General features: G+C 39.9%; 1 protein-coding gene across 1 annotated transcript in view; it reads left to right on the top strand.

Annotated features, from left to right (window-relative positions):
* Positions 1-6,422: 6,422 nt before the first annotated feature.
* The window catches only part of TTBK2 (tau tubulin kinase 2), a 158,492-nt gene continuing 147,666 nt past the window's right edge, over positions 6,423-17,248 (top strand). Inside the window, exon 1 of the mRNA XM_079769307.1 lies at positions 6,423-6,773. The gene's annotated coding sequence lies outside the window, so the exon portion shown is untranslated. The remainder of the gene's footprint in view (positions 6,774-17,248) is intronic.

Here is a 17,248-nt window from a genome sequence, read left to right as displayed (position 1 = left end):
TATAAATCTTCTTCTTACACCCAGGTTTAAAGGAATTAATCCATGTTTTCTTCTTGTAATATTTCATATTTTCCACTTAGATCTCTGATCCATTTGGAGTTTATTTGCCTGTGGTCCAATTTTATGATATTTTCCAAATGGCTGTTTGCTTATCTGAACACAATTTCTATAATGATCCATCTTGGTCCTATTTGAGAAGCCACTTTTATAATATATCAAATGTATTTGAGTCTATTTCCAAACTTCCTATTTCAGTCCATGAAAATTAAAGTTTTAAGATTTGTATTTTTCTAGCAATTTATTTTTTGGAAATCTCTGTGAGCCTGAACAACGAAGTTTCAATTTACTAGGAAAGAGGAATAAGGATAGATAGTATCCTTCTGCAAGCAGATAGGCTAGATCTCATTTTCAACTGGATTTAGACATCTAACATTTACTTGCACCCTTGAGTTAACCAGAGGAAGCTTAACGTGCGACACACAATGGGATGCAGCACTAAGAATAGGCGGGACTCTGTCTGAGTGCTGCATAAAAGACAGACTGGCCTGGGAAACTAAAAAGTCCAGTGTCTAGTTCTGTACTATTGTTGCCACTTCTAAGGTATATTTATTAGACTTTTTCTCTCTTCTCTGTCTTCTGAGTCCTCCACACTGGGGGATTTCTTTCTTTGTTGTTTGTTTTTTTTCAACAATCTCTCTTTGTTATGTTTCTGGGTAAGAATGAAAGAAAATCAGAGAGCAATATATAATCACCGTAATATGCAGAAAAAGACAAACCCCAGAAGTCTTAATAGCACTTGTTTGGAAGTTAATACAAAGTATGAGGGCACTTGTATTTTTGTATTTATTAGTACTTTTGCATCATGTTATTTTAAAATACAGAGTGTATTTAATAAATATTTACAGAGTGAAGAAAGTATAGAAAATATACAGTATAAAAATGATCCCTCTGTAGCTTATAGAAATGACATATGCACACAAAAACTATAATTCAAAATGGCCTATCTCAGAACCACATCTTAGATTTCTTTAATCCCCCATAGGATGTTGTATAGTACCTTGATGTGATACCTAATACATTTCTGGAAATTGTAGTTGCCATCTGCAAATACACTGAGTGGCCAGATTATTATGATCTCTGAATGCATAATAATCTGGCCACTCTGTGTGTGTGTGTGTGTGTGTGTGTGTGTGTGTGTGTGTGTGTGTGTGTTTGTGTGTGTGTGTGTATTAGAGTTCCGGTGCATGAATTCGTGCATGGGTGGGGTCTGGCCAGCCTGGCCAGGGAGAGGGGACATGGGCGGTTGGCCGGCCTGCCTGCTGGTCGAACTCCTGGTCTAGGGGACAATTTGCATATTAGCCTTTTATTATATAGGATATACACTGAGTGGTCAGATTATTATGTGTTCAGAGATCATAATAATCTGGCCACTCAGTGTATATTTTATTTTGCAGAGAATACAATGCCAAAATACCACCAGAAAAATATTTAAATATTGTTTTGTCATATTCATCATCAGGTCTCTAAAAAATATTTAAAAATTAGTCACTGGATAGTTTGCTTTGATTAGTAAGACAAAATAGAAGAGAACTTCTGTTTTATTTCAATACAGCCGGCAGTGGAATATTATGATCACCAGGGTGCGCTATAAGCTTTGCCATCAAATTAGTCTTTCTGGCAGTAGAGCCTGAAAATCACAAAGATGTCCAGTTTGGAGTAGGTAATCCCTGAACCAGAAAGTTACTGAACTTTTGCCAGACTGTGGCAGGCACACATCAGAATGTCACTTCACTAGTTGCCATTTGAGAATTGTGAGTATATAAGCATGCTATGTTAACAGATGACTTTGTAACAAAGATGAAACTTTTTAAAAGAGCACATATGTATAGAATTCATTTTCTAATAGAATAAAATTTGCAAAAAGTTAATGTTTAAGAGTATAGTTTGTTCTGTATTTCACAAAAGGGGCATAAGTAGGAAGTAGATCAAGAAATAACTATAATTAGAAATACTTTTGTCAATGCAAACTTTTATTTTCTAACTTAAGTTCTAATCAGTGTTCATCTTCACTGATATTATGTTGCATTTTAATAATAACCAAACACAAATTGATATTCAATAGGTTAAAAGACAAAAGACTCATATACCCCAAATTGAGATTACTGCTCCCACCCCGTTTCTCTGAAATGTTTTTAATTAGAAATAATGAAGTGAAGTTTTTAAAAACACAAACACTTGAGATAGTTGGTATATTTGGTGTGAATGCTTTTCTGTCAAAAGAGGTCAAGTTCTCAGAGGACCCCAAGGATTTGGCCTGTGGGCTATAGTTTACTGAGCCGTTCTAGAGCATCCATATATGTTATATAATATGCCTCTATTATAGCAGTTATTGCTGTGTATTGTAATAGAATTTGCATGTTTGCTAATCCATTGTGAAACCCTTAATGAGAGGGACTGACTTTATTCATATTTGTTTTCCCAGTGTCCAGCAGAGTAGTTGGCATAGAAAGTTTGTTTAGTAGATTAAGTAATATTCACATAGAAACTAGTTAAATTGATGAAAAATTTAAAAACAGGACTGTTTGTTGGTTTGTGAAAGCACTGGAAAACCAGTCCTCTATTGAGTTTCATGTTTCAAAGGACTGTGCAATGTTTTTAAACAGCTTTATTGAGATATAAGTTACATACCATACAATCCACCCATTTAAAATGTACAATTCTTGCCCTAGCCACTTTGGCTCAGTGGATAGACTGTCGGCCTGTGGACTGAAGAGTCCCGGGTTCGATTCAGGTCAAGGGCATATGCCGGGTTTACAGGCTTGATTCCCAGTAGGGGGCATGCAGGAGGCAGCCAATCCATAATTCTCTCTCATCATTGATGTTTCTGTCTCTCTCTCCCTCTCCCTTCCTCTCTCTGGAATCAATAATATATATATATATATATATATATATATATATATATATATATATATATTTAAATAATAAAAATAAAATGTTCAATTCTGAGATTTTAAAAATTAAGCTATAATTGACATGCAACATACTAGTTTCAGATGTACCACATGAGATTTGCTTTCAAAGAGAGAGATGGAAAGATCTAAAAATGGGTGGAAGAGGCCACAAATGGAGGAAAAGGGAAAGGAGAAAGGAATTCTCTAGTGTGTTCTTTATTCTGTGCTAGGAGAAAAGCTGTGTTGAAAGGGGCTTTGTGTGCTGTGTTCAAACTCAGTATAAATCTGAACTTTACTCAGTATAAATCTGAATATGCTCTAAGACTGATCCCAGGATCAAGTATCATTCTTTCAGACTCAATTATCTAGGGCACACATCCCTAGTTTGAATAATCCCCTTGTCGGTGTGCAAATCTTACTTTATTATCAATGCTGCATGACAAATTGCCCCCAAAACTTAATGCTTAAAGCAACAGTAAACATTTATTTATATTATCACATAGTTTCTGTAGGTCTGGACTTTGGCAGTGGCTTAGGTGGGTGATTCTGGCTCAGGGTTTCTTTCACATGGCCAGGGTTGGAGGGTCTACTTCCAAGAATGGCTTACTAACATGGCTGGCAAGATATGCTCATTAATTGGCTTAATGCCTGAGTTCCTTGCCAGGTGCCCACTGCAAGGGGCTGTTTGAGTATCCTCATGTTATGGCAACTGGCTTCTCTCTAAGTAAGTGATCCAGGAGAGCATAAAGTGGAAGCTGCAAAGTCTTTTATGACCTAGCCTTGGAATTTACACATCATAATTTGTGAAAAAAACATACTGGTTACATGGGTCAGCCCAATTCATTATGGGAGGGACTATTGTGTACCAGGAGGCAGGGATCATTGTGGGCCTTCTTAGAGGCTGATTACTATATCTCTATATCTATCTCTATCTCTATATCTATCTATCTATCTATCTATCTATCTATCTATCTATCTATATGTCAATTTCAAAGAAGATTCCTGAATTCCAGTACCAGCTCTTGAATAAATAGTACCTTTCCATTTAGCCCAACTAAAAGAATGTATCTTGGAGCAGACCAATAATTTTTAAAAGTAAAGCACCAGAGAAAAAGGGAGGCCTGGGAAGCTTTTCTCCTTGGCCAGTCCAATATCCCAGGATTCCTACTTTAGTGGCATTAACTTTGACTGAATGTTCATCCTTACACTCTCTATCCTGGGATACACTGTTGCCCTATTCTCAAGATACTAATCACAGAACACTCCCCTCTGCACTGCACTTTTAAAGACTCTCTCTTGATATATAGCTACTGGACTGCTCTCTCACATACTCTTATCCTTCATGGATTTGCATATGGGAGTTGGCCATAAAACAACAATCAGAAGAATAATCATCTTTCCATCATTTGGAGAATCTAGCTGTACCTGCTGACTCATTTAAAAGAAGCAATAATAGTCCTGTGAATGAATTCATTAAAACCCTGACCCATGATAGCAGTGATATATCTGGGTAGCTTGAAGAGGACACAATGTACACTATTTGCTAAGTGAGTGAAAAATATTCTCTTCAAATAGAGAATAGCTATTTGAAATATTGCTAAGCATAATGTCACTGAATCTGGACTCCTCCCTTCCTTCCAAACTTCTTTAATTTAAGAAAAAGTATTTATAGAAACTCGAATCCTTTCCAATTCAAATTATTTGCCCAGCCAATAATCAGAAGTGAATTATATTCTGTTAGACAAAGGAATGGAAAAGCAACTTGTGGTTTCAATCAGTGGGGGGAAAAACACAACAATTTGGCAACTTCTTTAAGTTTGAATAGAACAAGAGGAGCTGCATCAACAATAGCTTTTTAAAAAAATATTTTCATTAATTTCAGAGAGGAAGGGGGAGGGAAGGAGATAGAAACATAAATGATGAGAGAGAATCACCAATCAGCCGCCTTCTGCACGCCCCCTTATTGGGGATCGAGCCCGGACTGGGAATGGAAAGGGGTGACCTCTTGGCTCCTGGGCCGACGCTCAACCGCTGAGCCACACTCGCCGGGCATCAATAGCTTTTAATGTACATTTTGTCCTGCTTTTTACCCAAGGATCTAGACATGTCAGACAGTAGAGGTGCCTGCTGTTTTTAAAGAATGCTAAGAGACTGTGGCATTTCCTGAATAAGGAGAAACAGATTCTGTAAACCATTGTGAGATTGAATATAGGATTCATTTTTAACCCTTTTACATTTTTTCTTTTGTTTTTCTTCAGTGTTAAATTTTGTCTACATGCTCAAACCCTTTTATATTCCTAATTGGCTTTAATCATAATGTCACTTGATAGAAGAAAGAGATTTAAAGTAAAATGCAGCTCAAAATTCATTGCATCGTTTCAGTCCATGGTAAACTCCTGGGAGTCATTGTAATTATTTAAAAAAACAACAAAACAAAACAAAAAAAACCACCAACCAAAAATCATTGGGCACGGGAGGTTTAAGAGACCTGAGTTTTGGTTCTGCCACGAATTACTTTTCTAGTTTTGGGAAAGCTGTTTAACTTCTTTGGGTAACTTGGTGGGGTGTCATCTTAGGGTTTCCTCTTCAAAGAGCTTGACACGACGCCAAATACAAATGTATCCCACCCAGCTTCATTGCTTGGCCCTCTTCACTCTTCTTTGGAAGTCTTCGAGGGACTCCCTTGAATCCTCTAACTGGCCCCCAGGGGGCTGCTCTCTGAACCTTCGGCGGGTGGCGTCTCAAAAAGGGAATGAGATCTCGTTCCCCGTGGGTTGTGCAAACCGTAAGGTACTCCGGGCTCCAGGCTGGCATTCCTTGCCCGGTTCTCGGTCTCCTTCCCTCCTTCTCTACCTTAGGCTTTCCCCCGGTACCCACCGGCGATTAGTTTCGCGTGATTCGTTTAGGCGAGTCTGGGGACAGCGTCCATTCGCCAGACCCCGGCAGCTCAGGTTCTGAGCCAGCGGCATGGCAGGGCCTCCGGTTTGGGGCCCTCCTCTCTTGGAGAATGCAAACTCGTAACGTGACAAAACACTTGCGATCTTCTCCCGAAAAGCCCAACCCTAGGCTCACAACCACGCATTCATAGAACCACCACGCAAGTTACAGGACGCCACGGCGCTCCAATCCCCAGTCTCAGAAGCCCTCCTTCTCGGCTCCAGCCGGTGCCGAGCTGCGGTTGAGGCTGGAACTACGCGCCCCAGAATTCCTGCGCAGGCGCGCTGCTATTGTGATGCTCCTTTCCCGGCAACTCGCCCTCTCAGGCAAACCTGAAGATAGCGGCAATTCTCCGGTGGGGGGCGGAGACGCTCTCGGCCCGACTCCCCGCCCCCTTCCTGATAGGCAATGGGACCAGCCAACCGACGTGGCGGGCTGGTGACGCGCTCTCCAATCAGCACCTGCGGCGGAGAGGTGGGCGTGCGCACTGGCAGGGCAGGTGGGCTAGGCTGTGCCGGGTTGCGAAGGGGGAGAATAACGTCGGGTCGGGTCAGCGGGCGCTGCAGTAGTCGCCGCAGCGGCGATGGGAGCGGTGGGGGCGAGGCGGCGGCGGCGGCGGCAGGAGGAGGAGCGGAGGCTGGCACAGGAGCTGCGGCGGGGGGTGGCCAGCAGCAGCAGGAACAGCAGCAGCCGCCGCCGCCAGTGAACGCGGACCGTACCGGAGGGGACTACCCAGACGGCCGACCCTCGAAGCCGCGCTCCGTCCCGCCGCAGTCGGCGGCGGGGGATGGGTAGGCGGCGGCGTTCCCGCCTGCTGAAGGTTGACCCCTGCGGGTCCCGGCCCTGAGCCCTCTGCCCGAAATCCCTGCGCCCGCCGCGGCCCAGGTAGGACACACCCCCAGAACCCCCAGGGCGCGGCCAGGCGGGGGGCGGGGGGGGGATCCCCGGCCCTCGCCCTCCTCCAGCCTGGCCCCCTGCTCTGGCCACCCTCCTCGCGCACTGACCGACCCTGGTGCGGAGGGAAAGGGTACGGAGACTCCTCGGTCGCTGCCCACGCCCTGGGCTTGTGCCAGTGCCAGTCACTCCACATCGGAGACCGGCTGCCGCTCCCCAGTTTCCCCGAAGGCGTGTGCCCCGTCGCCCCAGAGGCTTTTGGTGTCTTCCTTGAACTCAGAGGGTCGCGAAGCTTCGCTTTCTTCCTCTCTCCGTGTGTGACCCACATATCACTGGTAGTCATGCTGCTTCTGCTATCGGGACGGAACACGGGATTCTCGGGCTATTCTGAGCGCTTCTCTCCTACTCCCCGTCCCCAAGCGCAATAGCGGGCCATCGGGCCATCGAATCTGCCTGCTGTGTGGTGACGACCGCGGAGGCCGTCACTTTCTGTTCCTTACGGTGCGAAGTAATGAGCTGCGGGATTTGCTCGTCATTTGCGTTGACGAAGATGATGTAGACACCCTGGGCTGCCGTGGGAGGGACAAAAGACTCCATACATAGGTGCTCCACACAGGTCAGAGAAGTAAATAACGCATTAGGGTGCCGTCGCACTTTATCCTACAGTGGAGTTAATTTTGTTTCAGTCGTGGCGGCCTTAGAGGTAAAAATGACATTGAGTTGTACTTTGCTTTGAATTAAAGTTGATAGGTGGCAGCCGTTCCCGGTATTAACTCCTCTCGTCGCTAGCTTTAGAAATTGTTCTTCCTTTGAACATCAAAAGAGGGCAGTTTTATTATAACCTGTGTATTATATAAAGATGTTTTGATATTCGATAGAAATTGCGTTTTTGTACATGTGCGAGGATCACATTATTATGAATGGGCACATGTAGACACACGCGGGCGGAGGATTCCACTCTGTGTTTTGTTACAGTGTTTGGTTCTGAGTCATTAATAACAGTTGCATTGGTTTCTAAAACACTGATTTGCCAGGACAGACCGCAAAGATGTGTTTGCTGTTTTCTTTTGGCTAAATAGAATAGATAGTAACGTTTATTTGGAGGGGAGGGGAGATGGGAGATTGATTTTAAAGAACTGAGGGGATTGTATGCTATGTGTGTGTGTGGTTTTTAAATTTGTTTTTATTGATTTCAGAGAGAGGGATAGAAACATCAGTGGTGAAAGAGAATCATTGATCAGCTGCCTCCTGCATGCCCCACACTGGGGATCAAGCCCTCAACCTGGGCATATGCCCTGCGTAGGAATCCAACCGTGACCTCCTGGTTCATAGGTCCACGCTCAACCACTGAGCAACCCCTGCTGGGCTATGCTTTTTTTTTTTTTTTAATAGAGAAGCAGTAATGATGACAAATATTACTTAATATGACGAAAGTTTAACATTTTGAAAAATTTTATTATAGAATGTTAGGATATTCCTTTTCCTCTTTCAGGAAAGGAGAAATTGAAGTCCCTGGCTATATTAATTTATAATATCGAATTGAAACAAATTTGATCTTTAGTAGGGGGCTAAAAATAACATATCTTGATCATTATCTTGTACTATGGATAATACATAATTTAGTGAATTTCCTATTGTATTATGTGACTTAAGATTTTTATGTCGTCTTTTCACTTTCTTTTAAATACTGATTATAATGCCTCAGGAAGTCTTCACGAGATTAGGCTAAGTTGCATTAGCAAATTGAACTCAATTATATAGGGCTTCAAATATCTTTAAATGTAGTGTTAGAAATGGAGTTTGTATAATTTAGACAACTTTTACATAAAAATGCCTAAAATGTGACAATTAGTGATAGATTGTTGACTTTTCAATGTAGACGAATATTATAGAACCAAGTTCCTCCCTCCATCATGGAATTTAAATTTAACTCTGGAGGGGGAGGGAGCAGGCAATTCTTTATAAGTTTTATAACGTTAAAAAGTAATATATAGACATGACAACTTGATTACAATTCTTGGGAGACTTTGAGCTGGAATCACCCAACTAAGATACTTTGAGGTGAGATGATAAATGTTTGTTGCTTAAAGAAAAAAGCAACATATAACAAGGGAAAATGTTTAATGACCATTATTAAATTAGTGGGAGTTGAATTGATTAGCAAAATAAAACAGCCTTTGAGAATTAATGGGAATATTAAATATAGTTTACTTCCTTCCCCATTTAAAAAAACTTCGATAAGAAAAATTGTTTTATAGATATGTAGCAAAGAATCTTTTTGTTTGTTTTTAATGTTTTTATTGATTGTAGAGAGAGGAAGGGAGAGGGAGAGAGAGATAGAAACATCAATGATGAGAATCATCAATTGCCTGTCTTCTGCAGTCCCCTATTGGGGATGGAGACTGCAACCTGGGCATGTGTCCTGACTGGGAATCTAGCTGTGACCTCCTGGTTGATGGGTTGATGCACCACCGAGCCCCACAGTGTGGGGATGGGCTATGGCAAACAGTCTTTACAACTTGAGTGTATGTTACTCAAAGTTACTCCATTCTATTCCTTTTTTCCTGTTTTTGAGCTCTATTTTGACTCAAAATATAGATGGAGCTATGTCAGTTTATTTGGTTAGTAATATTGTAGGACATCCTCCGTTTTTATAAGTTTTTTAAACATATTTATACTGTTTTACTTCCTTGTCATCTTCTGTCATTATCCATTATATTGTAAACAATAGTGATGACAGTGGTAGATCCCCTTCCCCCCACCTCTTCCCAGGCTTCCTTGGATAGAATCCTTGTGTTGTAAATACTTTTTACAGTTTTTGTACTTTAAATACCCAGTGCTTTCAGGTTAAGTATCATACTTCCATATTTGATAAAAGAGCCTTTAAGTCTTACATGAAAAGTTGAGTTTTTAGAGCTACATTTTGAGTCTAAGTACACCACATATTACCACTTGAAAGTTTCTGTCATTAATATCTTCTGATCCTTGATTGTAGGTTTAAAATGCAGATTGAAATTGTATGTTTACATAATGTGAATGTCAATTTTGCTAGAAAATTTCATCTCTTAAACAGGTTATTTTTAAGCAAACGTGTGTGTGTGTGTGTGTGTGTGTGTGTGTGTGTATGTGTTTTAGAGAGGGATGAAGGGGTTGGGGAGAGAGAAGGAGAATGAGAAAGAAGCATCGATCAGCTGCATCCTGTATATGCCCAGGCCAGGGATCAAACCCGCCATTTTTTGGTGTATGGGACGGTTTATGGGATGACAATCCAACCAACTGAGCCATACTGGCCAGGGCTATCAACATTTTTCAATGGCAAATAAGGAGGAGATGAAGAGAGTAACATAGGAAAGAAATGAGTACCTAAAGAGAAAAATATGAGCCATACCTCCCATGAATTTGATTTGAAAAAAATTATCTGGAAGCTAAATCACATGGTAGATAATAAGTCAATTAGGACTTCATTTCTGCTACTTGTCTAATACTTGAAAAATTCAACATGTCCAAGACAAAAGTCAGCTGTCTTTTACCTTCTTTAATTCTATAAATAAAAATATAACTGTAGCCCTGACTGGTTTGGCTCAGTGGATAGAGCGTTGGCCTGTGGACTGAAGGGTCCCAGGTTTGATTCCAGTTAAGGACATGTACCTTGGTTGCGGGCACATCCCCAGTAGGGGGGTGTGCAGGAGGCAGCTGATCGATGTGTCTAACTCTATCCCTCTCCCTTCCTCTCTGTAAAAAATCAATAAAAAATATATAAAATATATAAAATATATATATATATATATATATATATATATATATATATATATATATATATATATTTACTGTTTAATTAGTCATCTAAGCTCAAAAATTTCATTTCTTTCTTTCTTGGCTTCCTCTTTCTTGATTCTAACTAACACAAAACCTCTCCTTTTCATTTCCACTGCTGCCGCCTTAAGTTAGCTTCTCTGAACCTCATTATATCATTTTAGAACCATTGCAATAGACTCATCCATTTATTTATTAAACTAGAGGCTCAGTGCACAAATTCGTGCACCAGCGGGGTCCCTTGGCCTGGCCTGCGGGATGGGGCTGAAACCGGCTCTCTGACATCCCCTTAGGAGTCCCAGATTGCGAGAGGGCGAAGGCCAGGCCGAGGGACTCCACCGGTACACGATCTGGGCCAGGGAGGGGCACAGGAGGTTGGCCAGCTGGGGAGGGGTTGCGGGAGGGCTCCAGGGCATGTCCGGCCCATCTTGCTCCTTCCCGATCAGCCGGACCCCAGCAGCAAGCTAACCTACCGGTTGGAGTGTCTGCTCCCTGGTGGTCAGTGCTTGTCATAGCAAGCGGTTGAGTGGCCTTAGCATATCATTAGCATATTACGCTTTGATTGGTTGAAAGGCTGACCGGTTGACCAGCCGACCAGTCGACCTGACACTTAGCATATTAGGCTTTTATTATACAGGATATTTGTTAAGTATCTACCATGTTACTGTGCTAGGGGTTAGCGATTCAGCAGTGAGAAAGACAGAAATGATCTCAGTTTTAGAGCTTATAAGACAATAGGAGCAGACAGTTGTAGAACATGAAATTAGAAGTGTTCCAAGTATCATGAAAACAAAATGCAGACTACCACACGAGCATGTTAATAGATAGATCTAACACCTGGGAAGTAGGTTCAGGGAAGTAGTTTTCTGTTTTATCAACCATAAAAATAGTATTTTTTAAAGTTTATCCTACATATTCTATCAGATTCAGAAGTTAGTGGCTATATGATAGCTCTAAGTAGTTAAAAAATAAATGTTTTTAAATTTATTTTTAAAAAAATATATTTTACTGATTTTTTTTCCAGAGAGGAAGGGAGAGGACTATAGAGTTAGAAACATGGATGAGAGAGAAACATTGACCAGCTGCCTCCTGCACACGCCCTACTGGGTATGGGTCTGCAACTAAGGTACATGCCCTTGACCAGAACCGAACCTGGGACCCTTGTTCGACGCTCTATCCACTGAGCCAAACTGGTTAGGGCAAATGTTTTTAAATTTAAAACATTTAATAAAAATTAGTAAATGTTCACACAACTCCTTATACAGCTTTAGGTCCTTTTAGAATGTCAGAACACTTTGAAAACTTTTGTCCTAAAGCGTCCATCTCTCCCTCCAATATGGGTTTCTACTTGGGGTTCTCCCAGGCCTCAATTGCTTGAGTACTGGCAGAATTCCTATTATGTTTCACATTCTCTGATTGAACTTCAGGAGTTACTAGTAGGATGAGGCATTACCAGTAGGAGGGTATGTAAGGTTACAAGAAAGAGGTCTTCCAGGAATGAAGTTAGAATCTCTCTAGCTAGAGTCCAGCCGTGTATAGGTGAGTTATAAAATCTAGAAGTAATTAGGATCTAATTTGAATATCTTTATAATTTTAAAAATATATAAATCCATTTGTAAATCAGGTAAAAATATATCCCTTATATGCTGGCATCTACTTTTTGGTTTAGAAAATGGGGTTAGTCTAGCCACTAACCTCTTAACATTAATAAATGTTTATTAAACAAATGAATATGAACTGTTCATTGTGCACCAAATGAGATTTGAATCTATTCTCATCTCTACTATAATATATCATATGCCCTTAGATTACTTAATCACTCTTTGCCTCAGTTTTGCTCTTTTTAAAAAGAGAAAATTAATATACTTTAAATCTAGGTAGAATGACTATCAGTACAGAGAAGGTTCAGTATTGATTTTTTTTTTTCTTTGTGTTAGTGGGAGGATCGTAGACACATGCTTTGTTTGGTTGATCTGGCTACAGTACATTTTACTGAAGGAAGGGTCTTATTTATTTAGTGTTTTCCTTACAATCTGGCCATGTAACTTACATTGTACTTTCTATAAAGGAAGAATTTGTTTATGTGTTGTTAGTATGGTAGCCAGGCAAAGCAGAACTTTTTTTTCTGTTGTAATTGTAACCATGCTGACTTGTAAAGTGTCTCTTTAATAGACATTTTACTTTCTTGAATATATTTATTTAGCCCAGAGATATTCCATGCTGCTGTGGAAGTATAATTTACCTCCTGTGAAAGTTTAGAAGGAACAGTTATAGTGTGATTGGTCACTAAATTTTGTTTCTCTTTTGCTATCAGCAGTTTAGTGTTTTATTCACAAATCTTCATGTCTTTTTACTAACTTTTTAGAGAGGCTCTTGCTAAAACCTATGGGTTCAAACAAAAACAAAATTCCACAGGGTTTATCCTATTCTGACCCTTATTTCTGTTGTTTACGTTAGTATTATTAGATATCTTGAAAACTTAGATGGTGTGTAGTTTTTATAAACTTGTGTCTATGCCTCAGCTTGTTTATTTTAAAGCATAATTTAGATAATATTTTAATACTGTGAAAAATGTATTATTTTGACTTTTGAGATATATGATATAGCCATTATATCTAACTATATTTTAATCTATTTTTAGAATGTAGATCAGGCATTCTAAATATTATTTACTTACATAATAGATCATGATAACTTTAGAAAGCATATGATTTTTTACTTTAATAATAGGGAGTTGTTTGGCATATTTATAGTTTTCATCAAATTTGGAAAATTTAAGACTTTTTTGTTTGCTTTACTTTTCCCCAGGATGCAGTGTCTCTGGGCTCAGTAAACATTTCCAGAAATTAAAATGTGTATCTGCTAAAAGTGGAGAGAAACTTTATATAAGACAGTATGGTTACAGTAACTGACAACAAAATAAAAGAGTACATAACCGCTTTGTTGTCTCCTTCTGGAACTCCAGTTATATTTGTGTATAATATATATTAGGCTTTTTGATGTTCTCCTGTAGTTCACTGATGCTCTGTTTGGTTTTTGTCTTTTTCTCTCTCTGTTTCATTTTGGATAGTCTTTTTCTGTATCTTAAAGTTCACTAATTCCCTTCCCCATCCACTCCCCCCCCCCCCCCCCATGGTTAATCTGGTGTTAATCCCACCCAATGTATTTTTTAAAAATATATTTTTATTTATTTCAGAGAGGAAGGGAGAGGGAGAGAGAGATAGAAACATCAATGATGAGAGAGAATAATTGATCCACTGCCTCCTGTAAGCCCCACACTGGGGATTGAACCCGCAACTCAGGCATGTGCCCTGAACCATGACCTCCTGGTTCATAGGTTGATGACACTCAATCACTGAGCAACCCTGGCCAGGCCCATCCAATGTACTTTTTATCTCAGCTATATACTTTTAATGTCTAGAAGTTAATTTTCAGATACCTTCCATTTCTCTCATGCTTATGCTTTTCTGTGTTTTCTTTACTATATTGAATATATTTATAATAGCTGTTTAAAGTCCTTGTCTGCCAATTCTATCACCTATACTATTTCTGGGTCTGCTTTTCTGGAGTGGTATTTCTCTTTGCTTGCAGCCCTGGTAATTCTGTTTGAATTCCAGACATTGTGATTTTATATTGTTATGTGTTGGATATATTTGTTTGTTTTCCTTTAAATATTTTGGGGTTTGTTGTGGGGTACAGTTATTTGAAAATAGTTTGATTCATTCAAGGCCCTCATTGTTTTTGGTCTTTTTCACTCTGGTGAGTATACAAACTATTTATGGCCCTTTGTGAGCATCACGAATTTTTCCACCTGCCCCTTTTCAGTGGTCCTTTCCCTGGCCTTGATTGTTTTCTCACACACATGCACTGATAAGTACTCAGCCAAAGCCTTAAGAGGAACCCTCTCTAGATATCCAGAGCTCATTCTTTATGCAGCTCTCTCCAGTGTTCTGCCCTGCCTTGGCCTCCCCAAAACTTTCAATTCTTTTTCCTCAACTCACAGAGATTTCTGGCCTCTCTTTGGGTTCCCTGTTACTGTGCTGTGGCCTGGAAACTCCCTAGGCTGTGAGGTGGGGCAGTTGTAAGGCTTACTTCACTTGTTTCCATTCTCTTATGGACCCCTGTGTTGTACTGCCTGTTGTCTTGTGTCTAAAATCCATTGTTTCATTCATATATTTTTGTCTGTTTTTCTAGTTTGTAGGTAGGAGGGTAAATCTGGTCCCTTATACATTGTGGAGGCCAGAGCTGAAATGGTCTGGTGGGTATATTTAAATCTCAAAGAGAAGTCATATTTTACAGTTATGGTATCACTAGAAATCTATATATTATCTTTATGCTCAAAAAGAGAGTAAAAATATTTTCTTACCCTTTAGACACATCTTAAGCTCTTTTGATGATTTATTCTAGCACTTCCCATTGAGATTAAAATTGTAGGTAAAAATAAATTTCCTATTTATCTATTTAAGAGTAGAATCTTACATAAACTATATATGGCATTTATAAAACCACACTGTTATCTGTTTAGTGAATTATCTAGCTTCCCTCCAAATGTAGGATAATTTTGAATTTTATTACTTTAGCCTATCTAGATTATAGTAGTCCTAACTAGACTTCCTTTCCTCTTATACTATATCCTTCCTTGCTCTGAAGTCCTTCAGTGGCTCTCCCTTGTCTGCTGAAATAGAATAAAATCTATCCTGTATCTAGCCTGATTTTTAGTCTTAACTCAGTTTACCTTTCAGGTCTATGTATTCTTTATCCACAATCAGAACTCTTTTCCTTTTAGATTAATCTCCTGCATTCACTTACCCATGCACTTGTATGCTGTGCTCATTTGCTTTGCTTACCTCCTCAGTTGGTTAGATTCTGCCTTGAAACAAACCATTCCAAAGTTTAGAGGCTAAAATAATAATCTATTAGTTAACTATTCCGTGGGTTAGCAGTTTGACTGGGCTTGGCCGAATGGTTTTTTTGAACTTGTCTGGGCTCACTTTGTGAGGTAGCTTGGGTTTCTTCACAATCTGGGTTCCAAACCAGCAAAACTGGGCAAATTTCCAATGCATAAATGCTTTTCAAGCATCGGGGTCATGTTTGCTGATGTCTCATTGGTCAAAACAAGTCACAGAGCCAAACCTGATTTCCAGGATGGAGAAAGAAACTCTGCCTCTTGATGAGAGTTGCAGCCAGGGCAATTGTAAAGGGAAGGATATTGAGGAATGGAAGGAATTTGTGGCTATTTTGCAATCTACCAAACCACTATAAATCCTCTCTACCTCCTCTGAGAAACTATATGATCACACTGTCCCATGCATTATACTTCTTTCTACTCTTTAATGTATTCATAATAATTTATTGAGTGATTGTATGTTGAATTTTTAAATTGACTCTCAATTATTTGCTTGAGGACTACAAAATCAAGCAAAACGTATAGGAGGTGAAAGACATTGCAATCATTAAAAATCGGTTGAGCCCAGCAGGTGTTGCTCAGTGGTTGAGCATCCACTTAGGAGATCAGGAGATCACAGTTTTGATTCCTGGTCAGGGCATGTGCCCAGGTTGCGGGCTCCATCCCATAGGGGCATGCAGGAGGCAACTGATCAATGATTCTGTCTCATCATTGATGTTGCTGTCTCTCCCTCTCCTCTTCTCTTCCTCTCTGAAATCAATGAAAATATATTAAAAAATTATTTCAGTCTGGCTGGTGTGGCTCAGTGGTTGAGCATTGACCCATGAACCAAGAGGTCACAGGTTTGATTCCCAGTCAGGGCACATGCCTGGGTTGCATGCCCACTGGGGGCATGCAGGAGGCAGCCGATTGATATTTCTCATCAATTTTTTTATCTCTGTATCCCTCTCCCTTCCTCTCTCTCTAAAAAAAATCAATAAAAACATATTTTAAAAAATATTTCAAAAAAATCCATTGAAAAGTTGTTCTGTAAAAATTATTATGCTAGTACTAAAAATACAAAGATGAGTAGATTTCTGCTCTTAAACTAAAAATATTCATAGCTTAATAAGAAGACATTGTAAATTGTGTATGTGATTCTAAGCCTTTTTTTATTTAATTTTTTTCTTTATTGATTTTTAGAGAAAGAGGAAGGGAGAGGGATAGAGAGATAGAAACATCAATGAGAAAGAAATATCATTGATCTGCTGCCTCCTGCCTCCTGCCTCCTGCATGCACCCCCCCCCCCCCCCCCCCCCCCCCCGCCGCATCAGCAATGGAGCCCACAACCCGCGCTTATGCCCTGACTGGGAACCGAACCAGCAACCTCCTGGTTCATTGGTTGACGCTCAACCACTGAGACAAAACAGCTGGGCTAAGTCTATTTCTTTACTCTGAACCTAGATTTCTGTTTCATGCTCAACTCACAGGTTAACTGGTTTTTCACCTTGCATAGATTGGACAGTCTCCTGCTGTCTATCACACTGCTAGGTGGTTGTTTTTGTGTCTGGCTTTCCCTCCCTGTGGTTTATATGATTATACTACCTGTTACTGTTCTTAAGATATAAGCAGTAGAAGATATATTAATCATAGAGTACATAAAACATATCTTTTAAAGAATAATAGAGTACATAAAACATATTTTTTTAAAGAATACTAGAGTACATGAAACATATCTTTTAAAGAATAATTATAAAGCCAAGTGGTC

The sequence above is a fragment of the Cnephaeus nilssonii genome (assembly GCF_951640355.1).
Source record: "Cnephaeus nilssonii genome assembly, chromosome: 4".
Taxonomy (NCBI): domain Eukaryota; kingdom Metazoa; phylum Chordata; class Mammalia; order Chiroptera; family Vespertilionidae; genus Cnephaeus; species Cnephaeus nilssonii.
Note: the sequence above shows the minus strand (reverse complement) of the source record. Positions and strands in the feature narration are given on the sequence as shown.